Here is a 26,498-nt window from a genome sequence, read left to right as displayed (position 1 = left end):
TATTTATTTGAGAGAGAGAGAGACAGCCAGCGAGCCAGGGAACACAAGCAGGGGGAGTGGGAGAGGAAGAAGCAGGCTCCCAGCAAAGGAGCCTGATGCGGGGCTCGATCCCAGAACGCCAGGATCACGCCCTGAGCCGAAGGCAGATGCTTAACAACTGAGCCACCCAGGCGCCCCCTATATAGCCTTTCAACCTTGAGTCTTTAACCTATAATTATGAAAAGTAATCATAAAATATGTTAAATGTATGTATTCTTGGGGCACCTGGGTGGCTCAGCCGTTAAGCGTCTGCCTTTGACTCAGGTCATGATCCCAGGGTCCTGGGATCGAGCCTCGCGTCGGGCTCCCTGCTTGGCAGGAAGCCTGCTTCTCCCTCTCACACTCCCCTTGTTTGTGTTCCCTCTCTCCCTGTCTCTCTCTGTCAATAAATGAATAAAATCTTAAAAAACAAAAAAGTATGTGTTCTTGAGTGAAAGTGAACACCTGAGTGTGTGTGTACATGACTCAGTTGCTTCATAAAGAAAATACATCTGTTATAGTGATTGTGAAAATAGTGGAATGCTACATGTAAAACGTTTACAAGTACTTTATGAGTAGCACAGCCATTTTCAAACTTTTTTTCTTTTACTAATCAGCAACTTCATACTTATTAATTCATAGAGGCAGGACACAAATCAGGTGAGTCTGACTCCAAAACTTGCATCTCTCCTACAGCACCTACAAGATCCAAAGGAAGGATCTACTGCATAGAGAATCTGAACGCAGAGAGAATAAAAGGACTTTATAAATTCCCACCATGTCAGAATTGGACATGGTGGCTCCGGATCTCAGAGTATCCAGCAAATATCCACATTACCCACCAGAGGAGGAAGCTTCTGTAAGACTCAGCCTCCTGGGCTTGCAGACATCCCCAACCCATGGATTTTCCTGTTATTTATGCCAACGCAATGTGATGGCAGTTCTATTACCCGGATGGAAATGCAGCCACAAAAGGGTTGATAAAGCTGTCACAGCAAGATGGAGATAGGAAGTCTCATTAATATTAAGCAAAGAACAAAGCCATCAATAAGAGATTATCAAGTGAAATAAGACAGTCCCTCATCCAACTTCTAACAAATCCCATGTGCAAAACCATGTAATGTCCCCAGGCGAACTCCCTGCCAGCCACATGTATAGAAACCTGGCATGCAGAACAAGGGGCTGGCAAAAGAATTCGAGCCGCGAGCCTCCCTCAGTCTTGCTGTTTGTCTGAGAAGTCACCAAGTAGAATCACGGGGTCCAGACCACACACGGATTATGCAACACATCGGTCCTTGAAAAGAGCCTGCAGATGACAGAGAGGTGATGGGACTGTCCCCTTGAAGGTGAAGACAGAGCCAAGCCTGACCCACTGAACAGCTAAGGGCCACCTTCCCAGGGGGCGGAGAGCAGGTTCTGCCCCCTTGGTGGCACTACCCTGCCTCCCACAGTCACATGCCCCCTGCCCACTCTGCCCACTGAGGCACCAGCCTCCTGCCTCCCTCTCCCTTTGTGGCTCAGCCATCCAGACCGAGCTGGTCACCAGCATTCCCCTTCAGGTGGCCACACTCAAAGCCACGTGCAGGTTGAGGCTACATACGAAACAAAATTTTCCTTAAGTTTTTGAAACCCGATTCACTAAGAGCCACTTGCAAAAAGGGACTGGTTGGGTCTGTAGAAGAATGGCTGTGCATGTGTAGGGGGTCTAGAGATGCTTACTGCTTGAAACTGAGTAAAGCCACCAACAAAATATTCCTAATGGATGAGAGAGAGAGAGAGAGGGAGAGAGAGAGGAAGGAGAGAGGATAGGCAGAGGAGCGAGGAGAAGGAGGAGGGCAGAGAAAGTGGCAAAGATGCCTGAACGTGCATGGAGCAGATGAGGTGCAGGAGGAGCAGAGACAGAGAAGGGAAGAGACAGGAAGTGGGCAGAGATGAGAGGACAGAGGGGAGACGGAGGGGAGTGGGATGTGAACTGGGCAGATGGGGCAGAGCAGATGGGCAGAGACGGGGACAGAGAGAAGCAGCAGGTGGTGGGGGGCAGAGGGTCGGCAGCAAGGTGGGCAAAGGGAGACACACAGTGCAGGTGCCCCGAAAGAGAGATGGACACAGAGATGGTCAGACCCCCACATGGGGAAACAGAGACAGAAAGAACAGAGCCGAGGCCTGAGAAGAAACTGGGGGTGGGAGGGTTTGGAGGGGCAAAAGATTCTCCCAGTCTTCCCAGGAAACCCACATTCTTCTCAGTTTGGTGTTCTTTCTACTCAACCAATTCCCTGATACAGAAATGACATAAGAAAAAAATGTCTTTCTGGAAGAAACGCGTCCCGAAATTCTGGAAGCCCAGATAAGTAGCACTTGTTTAAAATTCCTTGCACTTGTAGCAATTCTAAGAAAGCCGTTGCGGCACTGTTAATGATGCATGTTTGATTTCTCCCACGCTTTCTCGCAGAGAGTAGAGGCTTCACAGTTACTTGTTTTGTGGTTCCTTTGTCTCGAATACTTTCTTGCTATCCCTATTAAGAATTTATCTTTGAATTATCACAATGGCAATGATGAGTGAAATGTAAGCCTAGAGAGTTCAAATGAGTTGCTCAGGTCTCTCAGCAAAGCCTTGGGTGTAGCCCATCACCCTAGTGGTTCTCCACCGGAGGCGGGGGGCGGCGCTTCCCTGACAGGGGCCATTTAGAAATGTGGGCAGTACTTGGGGCTGTCATAGTGACCAAGGGGGCACCACTGACATCAGGGGGAGCCAACCGCACACACCATCTGCAATGGTCACAATTTCTCCAGCACCAGATGCCTCTAGCGACCCACTGAGAAATACCATAGGAAGCCCAATGAAACCACACACAGATGTTCTGGGGGAACTGAGGCTGGGCTCAAGGGTTATTTCCATCCAGAGCAGATTTTCAATTTAAAAAAAACCTTATTTAACATATGTAACAGACAAGTAACATCTATGAATTTAGTTCTTATTCCATAAATAAAGTCGACAAAAACCGTCACATTTATCTTCTCTAAATCAAATGTGAATCCCAGCCTCGCTCCATCGGCCAGGTGGGAATACTCGATTCTGGCCATTATCAGAGTTTCCTCTCACTTTCCAGGACTAGGAAAGGGCTTCAAAGTTTGAAAGAGCAGAATATTCTGGGAGCCATTTTGCTTTCTGAAATCAGGGAGCTCTACTGTGATGGGTCCTTCTTGGCCATGGAAGCCCCAGAGGATGCTGGAAGGCCAGTGTCTAAGAATACCTCTGGGGGTGCACCTTGACTGTCCACACTGAGATCTTGATCCCCCAAAGACTGTGAGGGAGCCTGTCTCACATCACAACGTCTCACAGAACCTGCCCACCTTCCTAGACTTGGGATGTCCCTCTTCTCTCTGCCCTTCTCACTTCTGCCCCACCCCCAGCATGAACTAGCCCCCCTCCATCCTCACTTTGTTTAGGGCCCATCTAGTATTCTCTTCCCAAGAAACTCCCAAAAAAGTCCAGGAAAGGGGCTCGCCTCCCAGGTAAAGACATACAACGGACCGGCTCTCTTCTTGGAACACCTCTTCTTTCATCTGTTCTAAGAGGTACATCTTAACGTCTCTGATATTATGAGGCATCTCATTAATGATGGTATCTTCCCAGAGCTTTTGGTCAATGGCACTCAAGACACTGGTATCACGTCCTGTGCATGTCCAAATTTGTTGTTACTCCAGGTGGTGTGACTGGACGCCTGCAACTCCTTGACCTTTCAGTCAACAAGCCACTGAGGATCACTTAAGGGAGGAATACGAGTGTTGGTTCTTATCTGAAAACCTTTCACTGCAACATCCTGATAAGATCAAGAAAACGTCAACATCAAAACTTGCAGAATTTTCTTTAAAAAAAAAAGACTTTATTTATTTGAGGGGGGAGCAAAGAGAGAGAGTGAGAGGGTGAAACCGACTCCCCACAGAGCAGAGAGCCCGATGTGGGACTGGATCCCAGGATCCCAAGTTCATGACCTGAGCCAAAGAAGGCAGATGCTTAAAAGACTGATAAATTGTGGAAGGAGCCGAGATGCCCTTCAACAGATGACTGGATTAAGAAGATGTGGATGTACTGTATGGTGACTAACATAATATAATAAAAATATATTATAAAAAAAAGATGATGTGGTCCATATATACAATGGAATATTACTCGGTCATCAGAAAGAACAATTACCCAACATTTGCAGCAACATGGATGGGACTGGAGGAGATTATACACTAAGTGAAATAAATCAAGCAGAGAAAGACAATTATCATATGGTTTGACTCATTGATGGAACATAAGAAATAGCAGGAAGATCGGTAGGAGAAGGAAGGGAAGAATGAAGGGGGGGGTAACAGAAGGGGGAATGAACCATGAGAGACTGTGGACTCTGGGAAACAAACTGAGGGCTTCAGAGGGGAGGGGGATGGGAGATTGGGATAGGCTGGTGATGGGTAGTAAGGAGGGCACGTATTGCATGGTGCACTGGGTGTTATACGCAACTAATGAATCATGGAGCACTGCATCAAAAACTAAGGATATACTGCATGGTGACTAACACAACATAATAAAAAATTATTATTATTATTTTTTTAAAGATTTTATTTATTTATTTGACAGAGATAGAGACAGCCAGCGAGAGAGGGAACACAAGCAGGGGGAGTGGGAGAGGAAGAAGCAGGCTCATAGCAGGAGCCTGATGTGGGGCTCGATCCCATAACGCCGGGATCACGCCCTGAGCCGAAGGCAGACGCTTAACCGTTGTGCTACCCAGGCACCCCTAAAAAATTATTATTAAAACTAAATAAATAAACAAAAGACTGAGTCACCCAGGTGCCCTGGAGAATATTCTGAAAAGAAAATCCCAGAAACGACAATGGGAGGGCTCTTCTAAGAAATGCCACATCGCTACTACTGAACGGTAAGGCACAGAGGTTGACACTGTGTGGAAAAAACAGAGACTGGTGACCACAGATGACTCTGAGTTGGAAAGTGATTCAGAGCCATTACACATTGAATGTGAAGAGGTTGGGGACTCCGCTCAACAATTTTTTGTTTACGTTTTCTTTCTATATGTCCATAAGAGTGATCCATGTTGAAATCTGTGTCTCAAAGGGACTCGCAAGCTCCTTTCAGGAGTATGAAATTAAAATTTTAAGTGATAAGCATGCGTCATAGCTTCATTGGTAGTGTGGTTTTCTCTTAGTGAGATAACAAAATTGAGGTGCATCTTACAATCCAGAGCTTCCTCATTTCCAGCAGATCAGATAAGGTACAAAGATAAGAAGAAAGGGAGATCAGGAGAACAAAACACAAATGAAGACTTCAGGAGATGATCCAGCCACACGAGGCCCAGCCAGCACCCTCGCCAACTGAGAGAGAGCAGCTAAAGGCTGGAAAAATGAGATGACACGGAAGGAGGGATTCCAACCTTTGCCCATGGTCTGCAATTTCCTGAGCCCCTGCTGAACTCCCCAGGTATTGCCAAATGAAGTGTGAAAAGACAGAGCCTTGAGCTCCAGCACAGCAAGTCCTTGGCAAGGAACGCAGTGGAGGAAGGACCTGCTTACCAAGTGGCCTCAGCGACCCTGGCTGGATGTGAAGTGGATTAGTCTAACATCACTTCATGGCTCAGACCTTCCCCGATCACTCATCCATCTGGAACAAGATGCTGCTGTAAGAAACCTGGAGGATTAGCTCTGCCTGATGTCCTGAAACACACCTCCCATCTCCGCCCTCCTCCTCAGTCTGGCTGAGCTGAAGGGGCACAGGCTTTGGAGAGGACGTATACAGACCTGCTTGCACACCCCAACTCCACATGTATGAGTCATGTGTCGTCAACAACCTGCATAATCTCACTGGTACTAGGTTTCTCCCTCCCACCCTCCCTCTCTTCCTACCTTCCTTCCTTCTTTTTCCCCCCTCTCTCCTTTTTCTCTATTTCTCCCTCCCTCCCTTCCTGCTTTCATTCTTCCTTAAACACACACTTACTAGACATCAAACACTGTCCTAAGCACTTCACAAAATTATCTCATTTAATCCTCAGAACGACCTGTGAAGCAAATACTATTTTCATCATCCTCATTTACAGACTGGAAAACTGAGGCACAGGGTGTAAGCAACGCACCTGTGTTCACGGCCAGTAAGAGGCTGAGCAAGGATTCAGACCCAGCAGCCTGGACCCAGAGTCTGTGTACTTCCCTCTTACGCTCTGCTCCTCAGTCACTACTGTCAGCCAAAAATAAGAACCATCTCTGGGTCTTGTGATGCTTAAACAATAGAAGTCAAGTCCTGGCAAACAGTGAGGCTGCAAGAAATGACAGTCATCAACTTCATTCTCCAGGTTGCCAGTCTTAATTCACATAGAGAATAATAATATATTCTACTTGCTTTGTTTTACAAGTTTGGAAAAAGGCTTCAGCTAAATTACTCTTGCTGGTTCTTAGAACAGTCCTACGATCCACTGTTTTTTTCTTTATTTTATTTTAACTTATTTTATTTTATTTGTCAGAGAGAGAGAGAGAGAGCGTGCACACAAGCAGGGGGAGCAGTAGCACAGGGAGAAGAAGGCTCCCTGCTGAGCAAGGAGGCCGATGCAGGCCTTGATCCCAAGACCCTGGGATCGTGACCTGAACCGGAGGGAGACGCTTAACCGAGTGAGCTACCCAGGTGCCCCCATCCACTGTTTTTCTTCTAACAATGTTAGCATACAGTACTTTACATGTCCCAGACATCTTTCCGTGTGCCTTATGTATGCATTTGGGTCTAAACTCACTCAGTCCTATAGTTCAGTGAGGTAAGTATTACTATTATCTCCATATTACTGGCCCAGAGAGGTTAAGTAATGTGTCCAGGGTCACACAGCTAGTTAGTGGTGCTGGGATGAAACTCAGAGTCTGGTTTCAGGCTCTGAGCTCTGAACCTCTACTCTGAGAGGTCCATGTAGGAAGCAATTCTGGCTCCTGAACACTGTGACGAATAACAGAGTCAGTAAGTGACAGAGCCAGAACTCAAACCCAGGCCTGTCTGCCACCAGTGTCCCTAGTAGGTGATTTCTCTGACTCTTGTTGTCTTGTACACCCAAGTGGCCTAATGGAAATCGCCTTGAGTTGGGGGTTAGAAGACACAGGCTCTAGTCCTGCCAATAAAATAATTGGTCAACAGCCGGGTGACCTTGAACAAATCACTTTGCCTTCAACCTTCATCTAAAAATTAGGGAGCCATGCTCACTTGATTATTAATATCCTCTAATTCTATGCAACTGTTTTCCAGGACTGAATTGCAATTCTATTTGAAGAAAAGAAATGTAGCATGTTCCTTATGCCTTAATGTCAACCTCACCCCGACCCGAGGAAAACTGGAGAATGCTTCTTTTGACCTGATAAAACCCTACATGTGCTATGAAGCACAGCTCAAATGCAGAGCAGCCAGGAACACAGCCACTTCTCTGGAGGCCTCTCAAGCTTCTAGTCCTTTCCCTCACCTTTACTGGTAAGAACTGTCCACACACTACTCTGTGCTCCTGAAATACTGAGTCCGTACCTCTGTAATAGCAATTACTACATTCGCTGACATCAGCAGTGTGAGTGTGCGTGTGCGTGTCCCAGTAGCTCCTTAAGGGCATAGCCTGTACTCCGTTAATTTTCATATGCTTGGAAACTTATGTTACATGGCCCATATATGTAAGTACCAATATCTGACCTTTTCTTACCCACACAAATGGCAGTTTACTATGGTGCAACCTAACAGATGCTCATTAAATATAAGCATAGTTACTATTGTGCAACAGATGCATTCCTGAAAAGGCTGATGTTCTACAAGAGGGGTCAGTAAACTTCTTTTGTAAGGGGGCAGCGTATAAATACCTTAGGCTTTATGTGCTATACAGTCTCTATCCCAAGTATGCAACTTTGCCATTGTTGTATCAAAGCAGCCATAAATCGTCTGTCAGTGAATGAGTATGGTTGTGTTACAGTAAAACTCCATTTACAAAAACTGGCTGGACTCATGAAGAAACAGAAAATCTTCACAGCCCTGTAACAAGTAAAGAAATGGAATTAGTAATTTTAAAAAAATGTTTTTAAACCTTCCCACCAAGAAAAGTTCAGGACCAGATAATTACACTGGTGAATCCTACCAAACATTTAAAGAAGAATGAATACCGTTTATTTCTTCACAAACACTTCCAGAAAATATAGGAGGAATGAACTCTTGCCAACTCCTTCTCTGAGACCAGCATTACCCTGATATAAAAACCAAGCAAGGATATCACAGGAAAAAGAAAATCTACAGACTGTTATCTCTTAAGGAGACTGGTGCAGAAATCCTCAAAAATTACTAGCAAATTGAATCCAGGAGTATATTAAAAGGGTTATACACCATGAGCAAGCAGGAATGCGAGGCTGGTTTAATATCTGGAAACCAAGGGTTAGAATATACCACAAAGAAAGAACAACACACAAAAAACATATGATCAACTGAAGAGACACAGAAAAGCATTTGACATAATTCAACACCTCTGTCTGATAAGTTTTAAAAAGTAGGAAGGGTTCAAGCTGATAAAGGCCATCTACAAAAAAAAAAAAAATCACCACTAAGGTCTTACTTAAAAGTGAAAGACTGAATCTTTTCCTCCTAAGATCTGGAAGAAGACAGGGAGGTTCACTCTCACCCCTTCTAGTCAGTGTTGCACTGGAGGCTCCACCCAGGGAAATTAGGCAGGAAATTAAAAAAAGGGGGGGGGGCGTCAACATTAGAAAGGAAGAAGTAAAATTATGTCCATTTGCAGATCACATGATCACTCATATAAAAAAAATCTCACATGTAAGAAATTCAGGAAAGGAACCACTAAAAAATTTTTCTTGTATATAAGAAATCACTAAAAAACTTCAGCATGAATAATGAGTTCAGCAAGGTTGCAGGATATGAGATTAATATATAAAAATCGATTATATTCCATACTAGCAACAATCCAAAAATGAAATGCAGAAAACAACTCCACATACAATAGCATCAATATATTACTTAAGAATACATTTGACAAAAAAAGTACAAAACTATAAGCCGTTGTTGAAAGAAACAAAAGAAGAACTAAATAAGCAAAAAGATATCCCAGGTTCCTGGATCCAAAGGCCTAATATTATTCAAATGGCAACAGATTCTAAATTGTTCTATTTATATAATCAGTTCAATCCTTATCAGTGTGGAATGCTCAAAGGTAGACAAAGGGAGAGGAAGGAAAGAGAAGGAAAGGCTAGACTGATAAAGAAGCTACTTCTGTAATCACAGAACAAAAGACAGCAAGGAATTTAAGAACTGGAAATTAATATTCATAACAATATACTATTCATAATATTGGTACCTGAACAATAAACCATGTACAATTCTCATTCCAAGATCTGGACTCATTCTCCTCAACTAAACCTTTTGTCATATTTGTGAACTTCAGAGTTAACCTCAGGGGATATGATCTGAGATAGCTGTCAGAATTGAGTGGACCCTCCTTGATAATTATAGTCACTATTGGTTGCTACACTGGCAGACGGACCTATTTTTCCATAGCGCCCGACTCTATCTTTAGTTCATTTCTATCCAGGAATGTTAAACCGTACCCAGATAGGGGCAGTCACAAGGCCTCATCACCATCTGTGTGACTCTCTTGGTGCCAAAGAAGTTATCTAGCTGGAAGAACCGTATTCCATCCTACTCATTCAGCTTGTATTGAATGCTTGCCACGATGCCACACACAGGGCTAGGTGCTAGCAGATGGCAGAGTCCCGACTCTTGCTCCAGCCCTGGAACTTGTCAGCTGTTTATCATCTAAGATCATCTACTTCAGTGGTTCTCAACCAGGGGTGATTTTATGGCCGAGGGACATCTGGCAATGTCTGGAGACATTGTTTGTCACAGATAGGGAAATGCTATCGGCATCTACTGAGGAGAGGCCAGGGATGCTTCTAGACATTCCACAATGCACAGAACAGCTTTCACAACAAAGACTTATCCAGCCCAGAATGTCAAGAAGATACCTACCGGGACACTTGATCTAACGTCATCTCCCCATTTTTCAGAAGAAACTGGGGCCAATGTCAATGATATACCCAAGATCCCCAGTACTTCAGCAGACCCTAGATGTCCCGGTTCCATTCTGTACGCAACAGATTTTCAGTTTCCCTTTTTTGAACTGAAACTGAGGACTAATTTTTCCATGTTTGTCTCTTCCTAAAAGCAATGAGTTCTGCAGTGGCATCCTGCTGGAAAGCTGCTTTAGACAGCAATGGAAAAGCATTCACCTTGATCTGCATGCTTCACAGCAAGAGATGGGCTCTAGACTTGAGTAACAGAGGTGTCTCAGCCTGGTTGGATACAGCTTCTGGATTTTACTTGAAAGGAAGGATGCTGTGAAGAAAAGCATGGACTCAAGAAGTTCCCTTTGTTCTTTCTTTTTCTTGTTCATTCGCAGATGCAACAAAAGCATACTGACCTCCTACTGCATGCCAACCACTGGGCTAGACACCGGAGGCAGGAGGATGACGATTAAATATGTGGTCTCTCCTCTCAAACAGGAGACATACACATGAACAAGGCATTACAACGCGTCGAGATAGGAGCACTGAAGGTGGCAAGCACCGGATGGAACAGGGATGTGCCAGTCAGCGCTACTGGCTACAAGCAACAGAAACCAATTTTGGCTTATTTAAGCAGAAAAGAAGTTTGCTGGAAAAATCCCAGGGAGCTCACAGAAGCACCAGAGAGCCTGAAGAACAAGGCTCCGAAAACAGGCAGGAGAAGGGAGGCTCAGCTGCAGCTAGTCCCCCAGTGTCCAAACTACCGGGGTGAAGACTCTGCCGCCGTGCTGAGTGGACAGTGGCCATCGCAGTTGCACAGCGCTACCCCAGCACTGGACTCCGTAAGCTGCACTGGACTCCTCTTGTCTCGCACCCCTGGAGCTGGCACACGACTGCCACGGCTACGCCAGGATGGCTTCTCCACTCTCCTAGCTTCCTTATCTTGCCAGATCCCAAAGCAAAGTCTATGGATTCAGTTACTCCAGATCACTCACCCTTACTCTAGCTGCAAGGCAGGCTGGGAAAATGAGCACCTCACCTGGTGAGTTTCTACAGTTAGAGACCCCCTTTGTCTCCCACCACCAAAACTCATACGGTAAGGGGAAGCCCTCTTTCCAGGTTTTGCTCAAAAGTCACCTTCTCAGCGAGACCACTCTATTCAAAACTCTAATACGTCCTTCCCCTAGCACTTGTCATCACCCTTCCATGCTATATTTTCCCCTATGGCTCTTACCACGATCTCACACACTATATGTGCATTTATTTATATGCTTGTCTATCTCTCCTTACTTGAATGTGAGCTCCAGAAGGAAGGATGTGTATCTGGTTTATTCACTGCTGTGTCCCCAATGCCAAGAACAGTGCCTGGAACACAGTAGGCTCTCAATAAATACTGTCAAACAAATGAATGAATAAATGGATGGATGGATGGATGGATGGATGAACGAATTCTCCAAACACAGGGATATCAAATATCCTAGGAATCCAAACGTTCAACAAATTCTCACTATAAAAAGCCTATGGGAAAGACACATAACATAACCCAGCCTGGAAACAAATCAGACAGAGCTCCCTAGAGGAACGGATACTTGAGCTGAGTCTTCAGAAAAGGCAATAAAGACAAATCAAAATTAGAAACATCTAAGTGTTAGGTGGGATTCCAAGAATGTGCTGTTTTATGGTTTCACACAATCGTGGATGTTCCCTAGCCAAGTGCCCTGCATCTTTTCTGTATGGAAGAGGCCCTCGTTTGGACCAGTGCAGCATCAGGCTTGACCACGAAAAGCCAAGATCAGAACTTGGACATGAAAGATATCGGACCAAAAGCATCCAAGAGTGAGTCCTTTATAGAATAGAGTGGTAGATTCCAAGGAACACCTGGAGCCCTGAACGAAAAGGTATTCCTCTGAACATTATTCCTGATAAAGGCAATCAGAGCAGTGAGAAAATAAAAAATGGTCAAACCTCAAAGGCAAATGAGTTTCTCCTCTGGTTTAAAGGTGCTTGTGTTATTACCCGGACAGCTTTTGGTTTAAGTGATTATGCTGCCGTAGACCTTTCTGTAATTCATCAAATTCGTAGGACTGGGAAGGCACGGTTATTACTTGAAGTTCATTTCAATAAATGTAATTTCTCTTTCTGCAGAGTCCTTTCTACGAAATATTGCCAGCAGCTTTACAGTCCAACAAGACCAAGTTTGAACGACTTAAGTTACTGGCTTTCAGACCGAATGGACTTTTATGAACACGTTGACTTCCCCCTGCACTAAATGAAGTGATGTACAGCATTTCTCCACAGAATTTCTGTGCCTGCCATTCTCTTCTCTCGATGAGGACGCGATCCTAATGACCATGCATTGGATCGACTCCTCTGACAAATACAGCGACTCAGTCACAGCTAGTGGACAGTTTCCAAGGTCCTGGAGATGCAAATGGGCCCCAAATGCGACCTTGTCACCTTGTGCCTTACCTCATCTCCTTATCACTTTCAAATCAATAGTCATCGAAAGGCAATTTACATCTCTGCTGCAGCGTTTGCTAAAACCGCCAAGAGAAAAAGACCGCTGTAGTGCACAGCAAAACTCAAAGCTCTTCTCCCCAGCCCGTCTCCGTTCTCGTCACTCCAGGCTCTGTAAGACTTGCTCATAAATCCAACCTTGGCAGTCTCTCTGCTTTCTCTCTTCTCCCTATTCAGTGTCAGCTCTCTGGCTTCTTCCAGTTTTCCTTTTCTACCATCACCCACATACTGTGTAAGAAAAGAGAGTAGTAAGCAAGGTGGGCCTGGGGCTAAAACAGATTGTAAAAATTTATAACTTATATTTTCTTTTATAACCTGTCATAGATTCTCCCTTCAAGGAGTGCCCATTCTGAGCACAGCTCTGTGTTAGTTCAACTGAGTGTATTAAATATCAGGTTTGTTTATAAATAAGCCTTAGCATTGGGCCAAAAAAAAGAAATCATCTAACAGTGAACAAAGAAGACTTAATGACCTCAAATGTGATCCAGGAATAGCTCCTTTATGAGACTGGAGAAAATATACCTGCTTTTTCCTGATTCCCTTAGCCAATGGCCAGTTCTTGAAAATCAACCTAGGAATTAAGACAATGGTTTTTAAGATACACATAACAAAATTATCATTTTTCAGCATACAGTTACATGGCAATAAGGACACTATCGTTGTGCAACCATGACCACAGTACATCTCCAGAATTTTCTCATCTTCCCAAACTGAAACTCTGTCTTCATGAAACAACGCCTCCTTCTCTCCTCCTTCTGGCCCCTGGTAGGCACCATGCTACTTTCTGTCTCTATTATCTAGATTACTTGAGGCATCTCATAAATGGAATCAGATGGCATTTGCTCTTTTGTAGCTGGCTTATTTCACTTTGTGCAATGTCCTCAAGGTTCATCCATGTTGACCATCTGTCAGCATTTCCTTTGAAGACTAAATAATCTTCCACTGAAGGTGTATGCTACCTTTGCTTATCCAGTCATCCCCGATGGACACTCGGGGTGCTTCCACCTTTCGGCTATTCAGAATAACACTACTGAACATGGGTTTATTCAAGCCATCATTTTGCTTGTTTTTGGCCAAACTTCTTGGTTTTTATTTAAGATTTTACTTATCTATTTCTTTACAGAGAGAGAGCATGAACACAGGGAGGGGCAGAGGCAGAGGAAGGGAATCCCAAGCAGACTCCCCATGGAGCATGGGGCCAACATGGAGCTCTGTCCCATGACCCCAAGATCATGACCTGAGCCAAAACCAAGAGTCAGATACGTAACCCACTGAGCCTCCCAGCCACCCCTCCATACTTCTAACTTTTTAAGAGACTATGGGTAGCCACCAAAGGAGAAATGGACAAACAAATGAGGTACATCCATACAATGGAACCCCACTCAAGGAACGAAGGAAGTACTGACAGGGGTCACAACATGGATGAGTCCAGAGAACGCTATGCTACGCAAAAGAAACCAGTCACAAAAAGGTCACATATGAAATGAATTCAGTTATTTGAAACATCCAAAATAGGTAATCCGTAGAGTCAGAAAATAGATGATGGGTTGGCAGGGAGTGGGGGGAGGGGGCATGGGGAGAAACTGCTTAATGGGCACAAGGTTTCTTGTTGAAATGTTTTAGAGCTAGTTAGAGGTGATGGTTCCATAACCTGTGAATGTAATAAATGCCACTGAATTATTCACTTTTTTTTTTTAAAGATTTTATTTATTTATTCGACAGAGATAGAGACAGCCAGCGAGAGAGGGAACACAAGCAGGGGGAGTGGGAGAGGAAGAAGCAGGCTCATAGCAGAGGAGCCTGATGTGGGGCTCGATCCCGGAACGCCGGGGATCACGCCCTGAGCCGAAGGCAGACGCTTAACCGCTGTGCCACCCAGGCGCCCCGAATTATTCACTTTTTTAATTGACAAATTTTCATCCCAGTATAGTGAACATACCTCATTCTATTAGTTCCAGCTGTACAACAAAGTGATTCAACAGTTCTGTACATCACTCGGTGCTCCTCACGATAAGTGTCCTCTTCACCCCTTCAGCTGTCTCACCCATCCTCCCAGGCACACTTTCCTTGTTGCTGTACTGCTCTAAGACTGCACGGCCCACTGTGGTAGCCACTAGCACGTGGGGTTCATCCAAGCTGAGACATGCCGTCAGTGCAAAATGCACACTGGATTTCAATGGCTTAGTACGACCAACCGACGCAAAATATCTCATTGATACTTTCATATTGATTACATGTTCAAATGGGAATATTGTGAATACACTGAGTTAAAGAAAACATATTAGTATAATAAATTTCATCCATTTTATTATACTGTTTTCAGGTGCTACTGGAAAATTTTTCATTTTTTTTAAAAATTAAGATTGTTTGTTTATTTATTCACGAGAGAGAGAGAGAGAGAGAGAGGCAGAGGGAGAAGCGGGCTCCCTGCACAGCAGGGAAGCCCGACGCAGGACTCGATCCTAGGACCCTGGAACCCTGATCTGGGCTGAAGGCAGAGGCTTAACAGACTGAGCCACCCAGGCACCCCTGGAAAAATTCAAATTACATGCGTGGCTCAAATTATATTTCTCCGGGACAGGGTCAGTTGAAGGTCTAAGCCAGTCTTGGGGGAGGGGGTGGGAATGGCCAGAGCTTCCCTGAATTCCAGGCGTCCCTCTTGCCCTTAGTGTGCAGGTCAGACTGACCACAGAATTCAGTGGGAGTCGCTGCCGAGGAGCAAGGAGAGAAGGGCTGGTGCGGGGATGGAAGACAGAAGAGTGTCACCGACAGAAGAGTGTCACCCTGGCTGAGAGCGGGAGTTCCTAGGACCAAGAGGGCGCAGCAAGGCAGACTCAGAGTGCTGGAGACCTGTGCTCTTCTCCCTTGTGGTGCCACAAAGGGAGAAGTGGGGTGACGCTTGAATCCTAGGGGTGATGACCAAGAATGTGACTTTGAAAGCTACGGGAAGGTGCTTATCTGAATCACAGTTTGACTGAGCCACTGTGGGGAGCACTTCCCAAAACAGACCGCTGAGGACCACACCGCGGCTGCACCAACAGAGGCTCTAGGATTGATAGTCTCACTCGGTGGGGGAGGCAGCCCAAAGATGACAGATACTGCCCATCCCACCAGTCACGGGAGTCAGGGCTCAGAGCCCGATTTCATTTGACGTAGAAAAATGAAGAAATGTGAAGTTTTCTGCACCCTAACACTGTGAAGCAAATTCATGCCTGTGTCACGCATAACCTAAGCAGCGGTGCACCCCCAAGTCTTCAAACATGTATTCAGGGCATCTGACGTGGAAGGTCCGTGGGCCTTTATGCATATGGCTGGCTGCTGGTCTTCGCTCCCATAGCCTCCACCCTGAAGCACCAGGACCCACAGGCTACCCCGATGGATACGTCTTCTTGAGAATATACTGAGAATGTCCAGGGACCAGAAGCCAAGCCATAATGCCAAAGCCACCATTGCAAAACCTCTGAGCTGGGAAGGATCTCTAGGGATAACAGTCCAACTCCTTGGTTCTAGTGAGAAAAATGCAGCCTCAAAGTGGGCAGGTAGGACTTGCTCAAGATCATACAGTGGTGGTCAGGTCTCTAACTAGAAAGCACCCCTTTTTTCCTCTCCTGGATATCTCGAATGGCCCTACAGCTGGGTCCTCAACACTGCAACCTCACATCTTTCCCTTTCCAAAGAAACCAGACAATTTGCAACATGCCAGGCAGAGTCTTTCTAGCTGGATCACACGCAGATATCGAATTGAAGACATTCAAACTCTACAGGGCAGAAATTGCCTTTACCAGAACTATGCACAGATATACATGCATTGTATTGAGCTAAGACAGAACTTCATACAGCTTCTATAACTGAGACTCAGTACAGTGGCTTAAATAAGAAGTTCCTTTTTTCATGAAACAATCTGGAACAAGCAGGTAAGGGCCAGTAAACAGGCTCCAGAGCGCGTGTGGCCCAGGATCCTCCTGGCACGTTGCTGTCCTTCCACACATGGGGTGTTGCCCTCGACGGTGTGGTCCAACACGGCTCAACCCCGTGCCAGCATTCCAGCCCATGGGAGTGAGGAACAAGGAGGGATGGGGAGAGCACATCCTGCCCTTTAGAGGCATGACCTAGGTGTTCTTCACAGCATTTTGGCTCACGCCCTATTGATTAGAACTTGATCACATGGCTAAACCTCCCTGCAAGGGAGACTACAAAGCAAATCTTGATTCTGAGAAGCCACACACCTAGCAAAAAGTGTACTACCATACAAGAATAGAATAATGGATATGGGGGACAACTAGCAGTATGGTTTTCATGCTCACACACACAGCCGCTTGTGTGGCCACACTCACACATAAACCTGCAAGCTCAAATAGAAACACACACTTAAATATCAGTGCATGCACACATAGATACCTACGCTTCTGAATATACACTCACTCACACAGATATGCACACGCTCCAATCCTGTGCACGCTAGCTTATTCATTCATACACTCGGTCATACATGTAGATATATACCAAGCATACATACCAGTGCAGCTGTGTCCCTAACACACATATACGCACACATGTACACCTAGAGAGAGGGAGGCCACAAAACCTGTCGTTCTGTCATTCTGCTCTGCCAGGTAGTGGGGATCACATCCCAGTCTTCCTATGTCCACTCATCGGAGATGCCCCTTGTTCTGTGTTTAGGACACACTCTTTTTTCTGTATTCAGAAGGACAGTTAGAACAAGATCAGGAAGTGCCTATGAAGAGGACCACACCATACTCCACATCCATGACCACACGGCTCGCTGACATCTCACGCCGTCTGTCAGCAGTCTGCCTACTGCCTCTGGGGGCTGCACAGCATTCCAGGAGGCCATACAAGGTGACAGAGCCAACATTAAGAAGACCTCTAAGGCCAAGTGCCATGGGAAAGGTGGAAAACTTAGAAGCAAGATTGGGGTACGGTCAAATACCCAGGCAAGTCAGTGCACATTGCCTGACTCACAGGAAGTACTCAGTGAACACTTGTTGGATGGGTGGATGGATGGATGGACGGATGGATGAACAGATGCGTGGGCAGATAGCACAGAACATTCTGTACCCTGTACCCACTGTCACTCCTGGGACGGGACCCCTGGTACAGCAGCAGGCATACAGTAGGTGCTCAAATAATAATTAAGCCAGCTGGAAAGCTGACTGGATACAGGAATAAATTATCTCAATCTTCTCCATCCTTTTTGGTTTTTTTTTTTTTTAAAGATTTTATTCATTTATTCGACAGAGATAGAGACAACCAGCGAGAGAGGGAACACAAGCAGGGGGAGTGGGAGAGGAAGAAGCAGGCCCACAGCGGAAGAGCCTGACGTGGGGCTCGATCCCATAATGCCGGGATCACGCTCCGAGCCGAAGGCAGACACCCAACCGCTGTGCCACGCAGGCGCCCCTCCATCCTTTTTGAAAATGAGTTTTTGCTCCAAGCAACATTTTGGGTTAGGTAAAGTAAGGCCTAGGGAAGGAGAGGAACCAGCATTTATTGGTATTTATTCCAGGCTGAATGTTTGCGTGTGCCATCACATTGAATTCTCAGAAGAAGCCTGTAAGGCAGGTTCTATTATTATCGTCTCCATTTTACATCAATAAACCTGAGCCACAGAGTGATGAAGTACCTTGCCCAAGGTCACTTGCTCAAGCTAGCAAATGGAGAGCAAGGATTTGAACCGGGCTGTCTGGCTCTTGCTTCCAACCCTGACGCACTGTAGAATGCTTGCCCCAAATGCAACGCGCTGTGAAAGCCCAGTTTATGTAACAAGTGAGGGAGAAGCAGCTCTGGCTGTTCTGACTCGAGATCCCAGCACTGTGCTGCACCCCATCACCCTGACCTTGGCTCCTAAGACACCTGTCTGGACCCCCAGTGCCCCAGGAAGCACGCTGTGAAAACCACTGTTCTGTGGGGTAGCCAGGGCCATCCCCTGTGCTCAGAGGCTTCCCAGGAACAACAGCTTCCAACCCATAGGGGAAAAGCAGTGGGTAGCACCCAGTGAAAAGAATCCAGACAGACCTGAGCTTTGTGGCCTCAGCATGTTGAACGTCAGCCACCTCAGATGTCGAACAGGCAAAGTAACCACCTGGGAGGCTGACTGAAGAGGCAAGGAAATGACGCGCCTGAGGCTCATGGCTCTGTGCACCGTGCTCTGTCTAAGCGCTCGCTGAAGCTCAGCTGGTGGGCATGGTCGTGGGGGAAGCCTCAGAACATCCTACTGTTCTGAACCCTCATAGGTGGCGACTCCTTGGTCTCTTTGACAGCAGAAGATGGTGAGAAAGAGCTGGCATGCTAAATCGATTCTGTCTAATTCTGCTAGTCACTAGCTGAGTGACCCTGGGCCGGTCACGTCACCGTTCTGAGCTTTCCTTTCTGTTTACTTAAATGGGGAAAAGCGGTCCTAACTTAGGTTGTAAGAATCAAGCTAAATGAAGGATGCCACTCAGGAAAAAGAGCACATAACCTATGTCTTTGTTCCCTATTTCCCAGGGACCTGGAGGCTTGGAGGGAGAGCTGACAGCGCCCCCCCCCCATGAAGTCCACAAGTGTTTCCTAAGGACAAAGAGCTCCCAGCACTGCTTACCCCTGGGTTTACCGTCCTCTCCTTCCCACCAGGTTCAAAGACCTGCGGGCTTCAGTTCCTCTGCTGTGTGACAACTCCCTCCTCGCTATTTATCTCCAAACAACAAGGGAAAAAACAGGAGGCCAGCTCTTAGGCCTACTATCCTCAGAGATACAAATCGCTCCTCCAGCCAGCCCAGACAAACAAAGGTTTGAGTCCTGAAGGGATTGTCTGCAAACTCCTGCCCCACACCCTTGGCCCAGGGGAAGAGGGGGATCACTGGAGCTCTATCATCCAGCTGGCATCACAGAGAAAGAGGAGTGGCTGGGATTCCTGGAATGACATGTGAGAGGAGGCTCTTCAGGGCCAGTAAGATAATTTACTAGACCACAGCACCATGTAAATAATGCGCAAATGTCCTCATGACGCCTCAATCATCTTGTGAAAAGGCGCTCTGAGTAAGGCAGGAGGGCAGAATTCATAATAGCGAGAGGTAATTAGCTGTCACATCTGCCTCTGCCACTGCCCCAGGGGGTTGAGTCTCTCTCTCTCTCCCTCTTTCTCTCCCCTCTGGGTTTCTCACTCTGGAGTGCATATCTGTAGAGGGTGGGAGATGGCGGGGGCGGGGGAGCTCTAAGCCTGACATTTAATACATACATAAGAGAAAACAATAATCATGAGTAATATCTCCTGCTCACTAGATTGCCAAGTAGTCTTCCAAGGCTCTTTGCAAGAACTAATGCATGTAATCCGCACCACGACCCTACGAGGTAGGGGCTTTTATGACACCCATTTACAGATGTAGAAACTAAGGCATGGGAGGGGCCCCTACCTCCCCCAGTGAGAAGTGGCAGAATCTGAATGTGAACCTGGGCTGTCAGGCTCCAGAGCTCACACTTCCAGTGACTCACGAGAATGACTTCCAGGACCATCCATGGAGTCCACGTTTTCTAAGGTACTAAGATCCTGTGTGGCAGGCAACTATTCATTCGTTCAATCTACTTGTTGCTTCAACAGACCTGTCCTGCATCCCGACCATGGGCCTGGTGCTGAGCACTGGTGGCATGGAGATGAAACAGATCAGGATCCTGCATAGGAAGAGCCCTCAGGGCGGGGGGGGGGGGGGCCAGACATGTACACAAGTTATCATATGGTTATAAATATTGTGTTGGGTGTTGTGTGTTCATTCATTTTGTCTACACTGCTGCCTTATGAAGTAGGTGCAATGCTAAAAGTGAGGGTAACCTCACTTTGCAGGTGAGGAAAGTGAGATACAAAAGTTTAGTGACTTGCCGGAGATCACAGTCAGCAAGGGGCAGAGGCAGAAAGGAAAACCAGGCAGTATAGCTGCAACGCCTGCCCCTTAGTCACCCCCTTCCCCACTCAATACCACACAGGGCAGGGAGCGCTAAGGCCATATGGGCACTGGGCTCACAGGCTAATAGTAGCCTACATGGGAGCCAGGGAACGCTTCCTGGATCCAATACTGTTCAGGAGGCCTTGGAGAATAGGGCGGATTTAGACAGATGGGCATGAGGGAGGGTATGGTGGGGGGGTACTGTGTGCACAAAAGCAATGGAGGGACTGAGCCCCAAGGTGAGGGACGGACAGGAAGGTGCAGGTACTTACAGATGGATCTGAGAAATGTGAGGAAGAAAGGGGGGGAGGGAGGAGAGAAGGAAGGACAGAGTGAGAGTGATGAAACCCAAGGAAAAGAAAAGGAGGAGTAAAGAAAAAGCAAGAAGAGGGAAGAAGGAGGGAAAGATGGAAATGACATGCCAGGAACATGCATTCTCTCAGGGTTTTTCCTAAGTACAGGGCTCGTGCATCTGGTGGCAGGGACACACCAGAGATGCCACAAGGGGGGGCACATGGCCATGGGATTGGACAAGGCCAAAGTCCATAGTAAGAAGGGTGTCCTCTTCTGAATTCTCTTCAATCCTGATGACATCATAAGGAAAACTACAAGGGTGCCTGGGTGGCTCAGTCCGTTAAGTGTCTGACTTTGGCTCGGCTCATGATCTTGGGTTCCTGAGATCGAGCCCCACGTCAGGCTCCCTGCTCAGTAGGGAGTCTGCTTGTCTGTCTCCTTCTGCCCCCCCCCCCCCCCCCCCCNTGAATGCTCTCTCTCTCTCAAATAAATAAATAAATAAAATCTTTAAAAAGAGAGGGGCGCCTGGGTGGCACAGCGGTTAAGCGTTTGCCTTCGGCTCAGGGCGTGATCCTGGTGTTCTGGGATCGAGCCCCACATCAGGCTCTTCTGCTGTGAGCCTGCCTTCCTCTCCCACTCCCCCTGCTTGTGTTCCCTCTCTCGCTGTCTGTCTCTATCTCTGTAGAATAAATAAATAAAATCTTAAAAAAAAAATCTTTAAAAAGAGAGAGAGAAAGCTACAGATTGGTGCCTCTGATGCTTGCCAGTCTTTCTGTCTAACACAGTGGGCCATGGGCTCACAGCCTTTGGTGAGCAACGGTGAACAGCTAGCATTTGAGAACATTATTTTGTTTTCATTTTTATGATGGCGGCCAAATAGGGCGAAGCCCACAAAGGTGCTGCCCATATGACCAAAGCACTGGTTTTCCATCCTGGCTGTACTTTAGACTCATCTGGGAGCTTAAAAATACTGATGTCCAGGTTGTACTACCACAGATTCTGGTTTGACGGACCCAAGAACAGGCCAAGGCATCAGTATTCTTTTTTTAAGTTCTAGAAATGATTCTAAAAAACAGTCACACCTGAGAATCACTGACTAGTCTTAACAATACCTCATCCTATCATTGAAATCATCACCTATGTGCCATTACTCTGGGGCTGCAGACAAAAGTGCCTACATCACACCATTGCTAAGGACCAGGGATCTGACACTATGGGTAGTTCAGCTCTGCCCCTTCTCCTAGGATCATGCCCCCTCCCCGACCTTCATTCCAACACCCAGGAGGTGAGGTTCAGACCCAGGATCATGGCACTGAAAAGACTTGCAGGAAACTCTAACTTGACTGAGATCATACCAAAGCTACTTTGTGTAAAGATACATCAATTTTAAGCTTTCTATCCTAAGCCATGCTGTGTTCCAAGCGCCTATAGCCCCAGCTCTGGCAACATTACAATTCGACCAGCCTTGCTGAGGAGCCTGGGGAATCCTGTGCCCTCTTCCCAGCCCATCCGTCCTCAGTGGAAGAAAGCCAGCATGTGGTGTTCTTTTAATTAAGTCCCACATCAGTGCCAAGTGCTCCCAGAGACAGTGTGGGAGGAGTCTCTGAAGCATGAGGCAAGTTGACAAGGTGGGGGTCATGATAGATCTTTTCCCACCAGGCTCAATTTGCTTCTAATGACTTGCAATCCAGTCAGCATCAATCAATCCAGACTAGCAGGGGCCTCCATGATGCACGTGGTTTTTCTGCAAACCAGAACCAAGTTTTCAACTCAAAGGAAGTCAATTCCTAAAGATGCCATGGCCTTAGACACACTGATCCACAAAACAGGAATTGCATCCTTAAATGCCTACAGGGGCCAAATAAGAAACCTAAGTGAATGACACGGGATGAGTGTCAGTAGGGAGTAGTGGAGACTATGGAGGACTGGAGAACAAAGGCGAAAGAAAAAGCAGATGGAGACCCTAGCCACCTGTTGCCCTGGAGGAATTGGAGCCCAGTGTAGCCCTGACTTCTGAATTATTTAGGAGCAAAGGCTTTCCATTTCCCAGAGTAAAAGCCAAAGTCCTGCCAGAAGCTATTAAGACCCTCAAGATCTGCTCCCCTCCCCCACTCCCATCATCTCTAGGACCTCATTCCCTAGCACTCACACCTCACTTGCTCTGCTCCAACCACTCTGGATCTCTGCTGATCCTCAAACACACCAGCCACTCCCCCGTTTCAGGGTCTTTGCACATCCTGTTCCCTCTGCCTGGCAAGCTCCTGCCCTAGACACCCCCATGACTCATTTCCTCACTACCTTCAAATCTTTGCTCTAATCTCCATCTTCTTAATGAGATACACTCTAAGTACATTCTAATGTACTGCCATCTGCCCTCCCCATACCTCAGCCCTCCAGAACCTTCTTCCCTGCCTTATTCATACTTTTTTCTATAGCTTTTATCACCTATTAGAATATCAGCACCACAAAAGTAGGTTCTCTTTTATTTGCCACTATATCCTAAGCACCTGGAACCATATAATAAGTGCTCAATAAACATTTGTTCAACAAATAACTGAAATCTGGTGTCAGAGACTGAAATTAGAGTGAAATCCATATGTTGAAGACCTAACTTCCAATGTAACCATATTTGGACATAAGGCTTTGTAACAAGACAATTAAGATTAAATGAGGTCATAAGTGTGGGGCTCTGATCCAATAGGACTACTGTCCTCATAAGAAGAGGAAGAGATGTCAGGAACACACATGCACAGAGAAAAGACCATGTGAGGACATGGGAAGAAGGCAGGCTTCTGCATGCCAAGGAGAGAGGTCTCAAGAAAAAAACATGCCGACCCCTTGATCTTGGACTTCCAATCTCTAGAACCATAAGAAAATCAATTTCTGTTGTTTCACCCACCCAGTCTGTGGTATTTTGTTATGGCACCCCAAGCAGATTAATAAATCTGGACATCTGGATTCTTACACGAAATTTCCTACTTCATCAATGCTATGCAGGGCTTCAAAATTTAAAAGTGAACTTAAAAGATCTTTCTGTAGGCCAAACAGAACATGCCTATGAGCCAAACACCAGACATGGGTTCTTATTTTATGCTGTCAGGCTTTCTAGAAATCATACATCCCAAGGAGGGCTTGCATTCCACTTTAAATCACCTACACTCACCTAGAGGCACTCGGCTAGGACAGGTAAAGGAGAGAGGTTTTATCAGCTTCCTCTCACCCTGGCCCTGTGCAACTCACTGGAGGGAAAAGACTCTTTCTAAAATACAAATTGGATTATGCCACCCCTGCTTGAATCCTCCTGTGGCTCCCTACTGCTCTTTCAGTGAAGTCCTATTAGCCCCTTATGATCATCTGTCCGCTAACCCCTCCCCCCTCTGCACCAGCCACAATGAAGCAAACATGTCCCTGAAGGGAAGGGAAATGTTTTCTCTCTTATCCAGGCCTTACTGCTTTTCATTTCCTCTGGGATGGTTGCTTTCTGCCCCTCCTTCACCTAGCTACTTCCTAACTATCCTTAAAGCTTAACCACCACCTCTACCAGGAAGCCTGCCTAGATTCCCTTACCTTATTTCTGCCTGTCCCACATTCCCATGCTTTGGGTAGGCAGAGCCATGCTTTCGCTTTGAGGAAGAACTCCTCCTCCTCCGTTGCATACACTGGAAAAATGACTGGATATTCCTCCCATCCGTGTCCTCTTCCTTGGTACCAAAAAACACTGACTACATTTCCAGCCTCCTTTACTTTGAAACCATCTGACTGTTTTCTGTCAAAGAAAGGAATAGAGAAGTGATAAATGCCACCTCCAGGTATAGCCTCAAGCCCCCAGGTGACCACCCACACTCTCTTTTCCCTAATATGGCAACCACAAAGCTCTGTGTTGAAGATGACAGGGTCACACCATGGAGGGACTTACTCCTTAGATGGAAATCAACAGCAGAGCTGCCTAATTTCCACCCAGACTGTGACATGAATAAGAAATAAACCTTTAGGTATCCCTGGCTGGCTCAGTCAGGGGAGCATGCAACTCTTGATCTCGGGGTGTGAGTTCAAGCCCCAGGTTGGGTGTAGAGATTGCTTAAAAATAAAATCTTTAAAGAAATAAGAAAAAAAGCAATAAAACTTTATTGTTTAAGCCACTGTGACTTGAGGGTGGACGTGGTGGGCGGGTTGTTACTATAGCACAGTCAAGCCTTTCCTGATAAATGCAGCGCAACTATCAATCATAGCAACCTGCCTCTCGCATTTGATTCAGCACAGGTAGACTCTTTCTCAGGATGGAGAGAAGTAGAAAACCATTGGTTCTGATTCACAGCAACACTGGCCCTGCGGACATGTCCCGGCCACATCAGGAAGGCCATGCCTGTACCCAGCCCATGATGCTATGATCTGACATGGCCATAGGGCTCCTTTATGTTATCTCCTTTCCAAATTCATTTATGAGTCTTTAAATGTTACAGGATAGAGGGGCTCCTGGGTGGCACCGTCGGTTGAGCATCCGACTCTTGGTTTCAGCTCAGGTCATGATCTCAGGGTCGTAGGATCGAGCCCAGCGTCAGGCTCTGATCTCAGCGTGGAGTCTGCTTGGGTTTCTCTCTCCCTCTCCCTCTACCCCTCCCTCCCCCTTGTGCTCTCTCTCTCTTGAAAATAAATAAATCTTTTTTAAAAAAAGGTTACAGGACAGAAACAAACACATGTAACCCAGTGGTTAAGGATCTGGGCTCTGAAGTCAGACTGCCTTACTGAAATCCAGTCCCCTAGCACATGACCTTGAACATAACTCTCAGAACCCCAATTTCCTTAGTGGGAAAATGGGCCTCGTAACAGTCCCTAGTCTCAAGATTTAATGAACTGATACATGTAAATTACTTACAACAGGGTCTAGTGCAAGGCATACAACGCATATGAGCTGTTACTGCTATGTGCCACATACTAACCGTAGTTCCCGTTTCACCCTGTCATAAATCATATTATACTCTCCTGTGTGCAGAGGAGGAAATTGGGGCTCAGATAGGTTAAGTAACTGGCCCTGGATTAAACAGCTTGTCAGGAATGCANGATGCAGCCAAGATTCCAAAGCATGCGTTTGTGCCCCATTCCTACCACTTGGCTTCCCCAACACCAGCAGATAAGGGAAGCCAAGGTTTACTAAGCACCTATTAACATTCCAGGAACCAAGCTTGATGCTTTTGAATATACGGTCCCAATTATCCCCCAAAAGCCCTATGAAGCACATCATATCACCCCCAGCTAGTACCCGAAGAAGCTGACTCTCGGTGAGGTTCAATAACCTGTGGAAGGTCACACTGCTAATAAGAGCAATCAGGCTTTGAATCCATGTCAGGCTGACTCCAAGAGCTCGCTCCACTGTGCCTGGCTCCCTCTTGCAATAATTAGAGCTCTTTATTGGTCTTGCTTTCATGTCCCAGGCAAAGTAGAACTGTCACAGCTCCCTTTGAGGCAGGGCATGTCGTCCTCAGGACACTGAGGCTCAAGGGGCTAAATTCATTGCCCAAGTACACACAGCTCGGAAGTAGCAGAGGTAGGACTGGAACTCAAATCTGCTGTCTCCACGGTGTGTTTGTTCTTTCCCAACAGGAAGCTGCAGAGGCTGAAGGCCTCCCGCAAAGATGAAATTCTTCCTATCACCTCACTGGCCAC

General features: G+C 46.4%; 1 long non-coding RNA gene across 4 annotated transcripts; it reads right to left on the bottom strand.

Moving 5' to 3' along the window:
- Nucleotides 1-398: 398 nt before the first annotated feature.
- LOC117795094 lies at nucleotides 399-25,420 on the bottom strand. Of its 4 annotated transcripts, none has more exons than XR_004618885.1 (5): nucleotides 24,405-25,420; nucleotides 12,559-13,177; nucleotides 6,150-8,056; nucleotides 5,593-5,680; nucleotides 399-3,839 (listed from the first exon to the last, which is right to left on the bottom strand). It is a non-coding gene; the product is annotated as an uncharacterized LOC117795094 (long non-coding RNA). The 4 variants fall into 4 exon arrangements; XR_004618884.1 differs by lacking the exon at nucleotides 399-3,839 and having other exon boundaries at nucleotides 4,799-5,680; nucleotides 6,150-6,329; nucleotides 7,888-8,056; XR_004618883.1 differs by lacking the exon at nucleotides 399-3,839 and having other exon boundaries at nucleotides 4,799-5,680; nucleotides 12,559-12,834; nucleotides 13,129-13,177.
- Between the last annotated feature and the right edge of the window lie 1,078 nt (nucleotides 25,421-26,498).

This window comes from Ailuropoda melanoleuca, chromosome 12, assembly GCF_002007445.2.
Source record: "Ailuropoda melanoleuca isolate Jingjing chromosome 12, ASM200744v2, whole genome shotgun sequence".
Classification (NCBI taxonomy): domain Eukaryota; kingdom Metazoa; phylum Chordata; class Mammalia; order Carnivora; family Ursidae; genus Ailuropoda; species Ailuropoda melanoleuca.
Note: the sequence above shows the minus strand (reverse complement) of the source record. Positions and strands in the feature narration are given on the sequence as shown.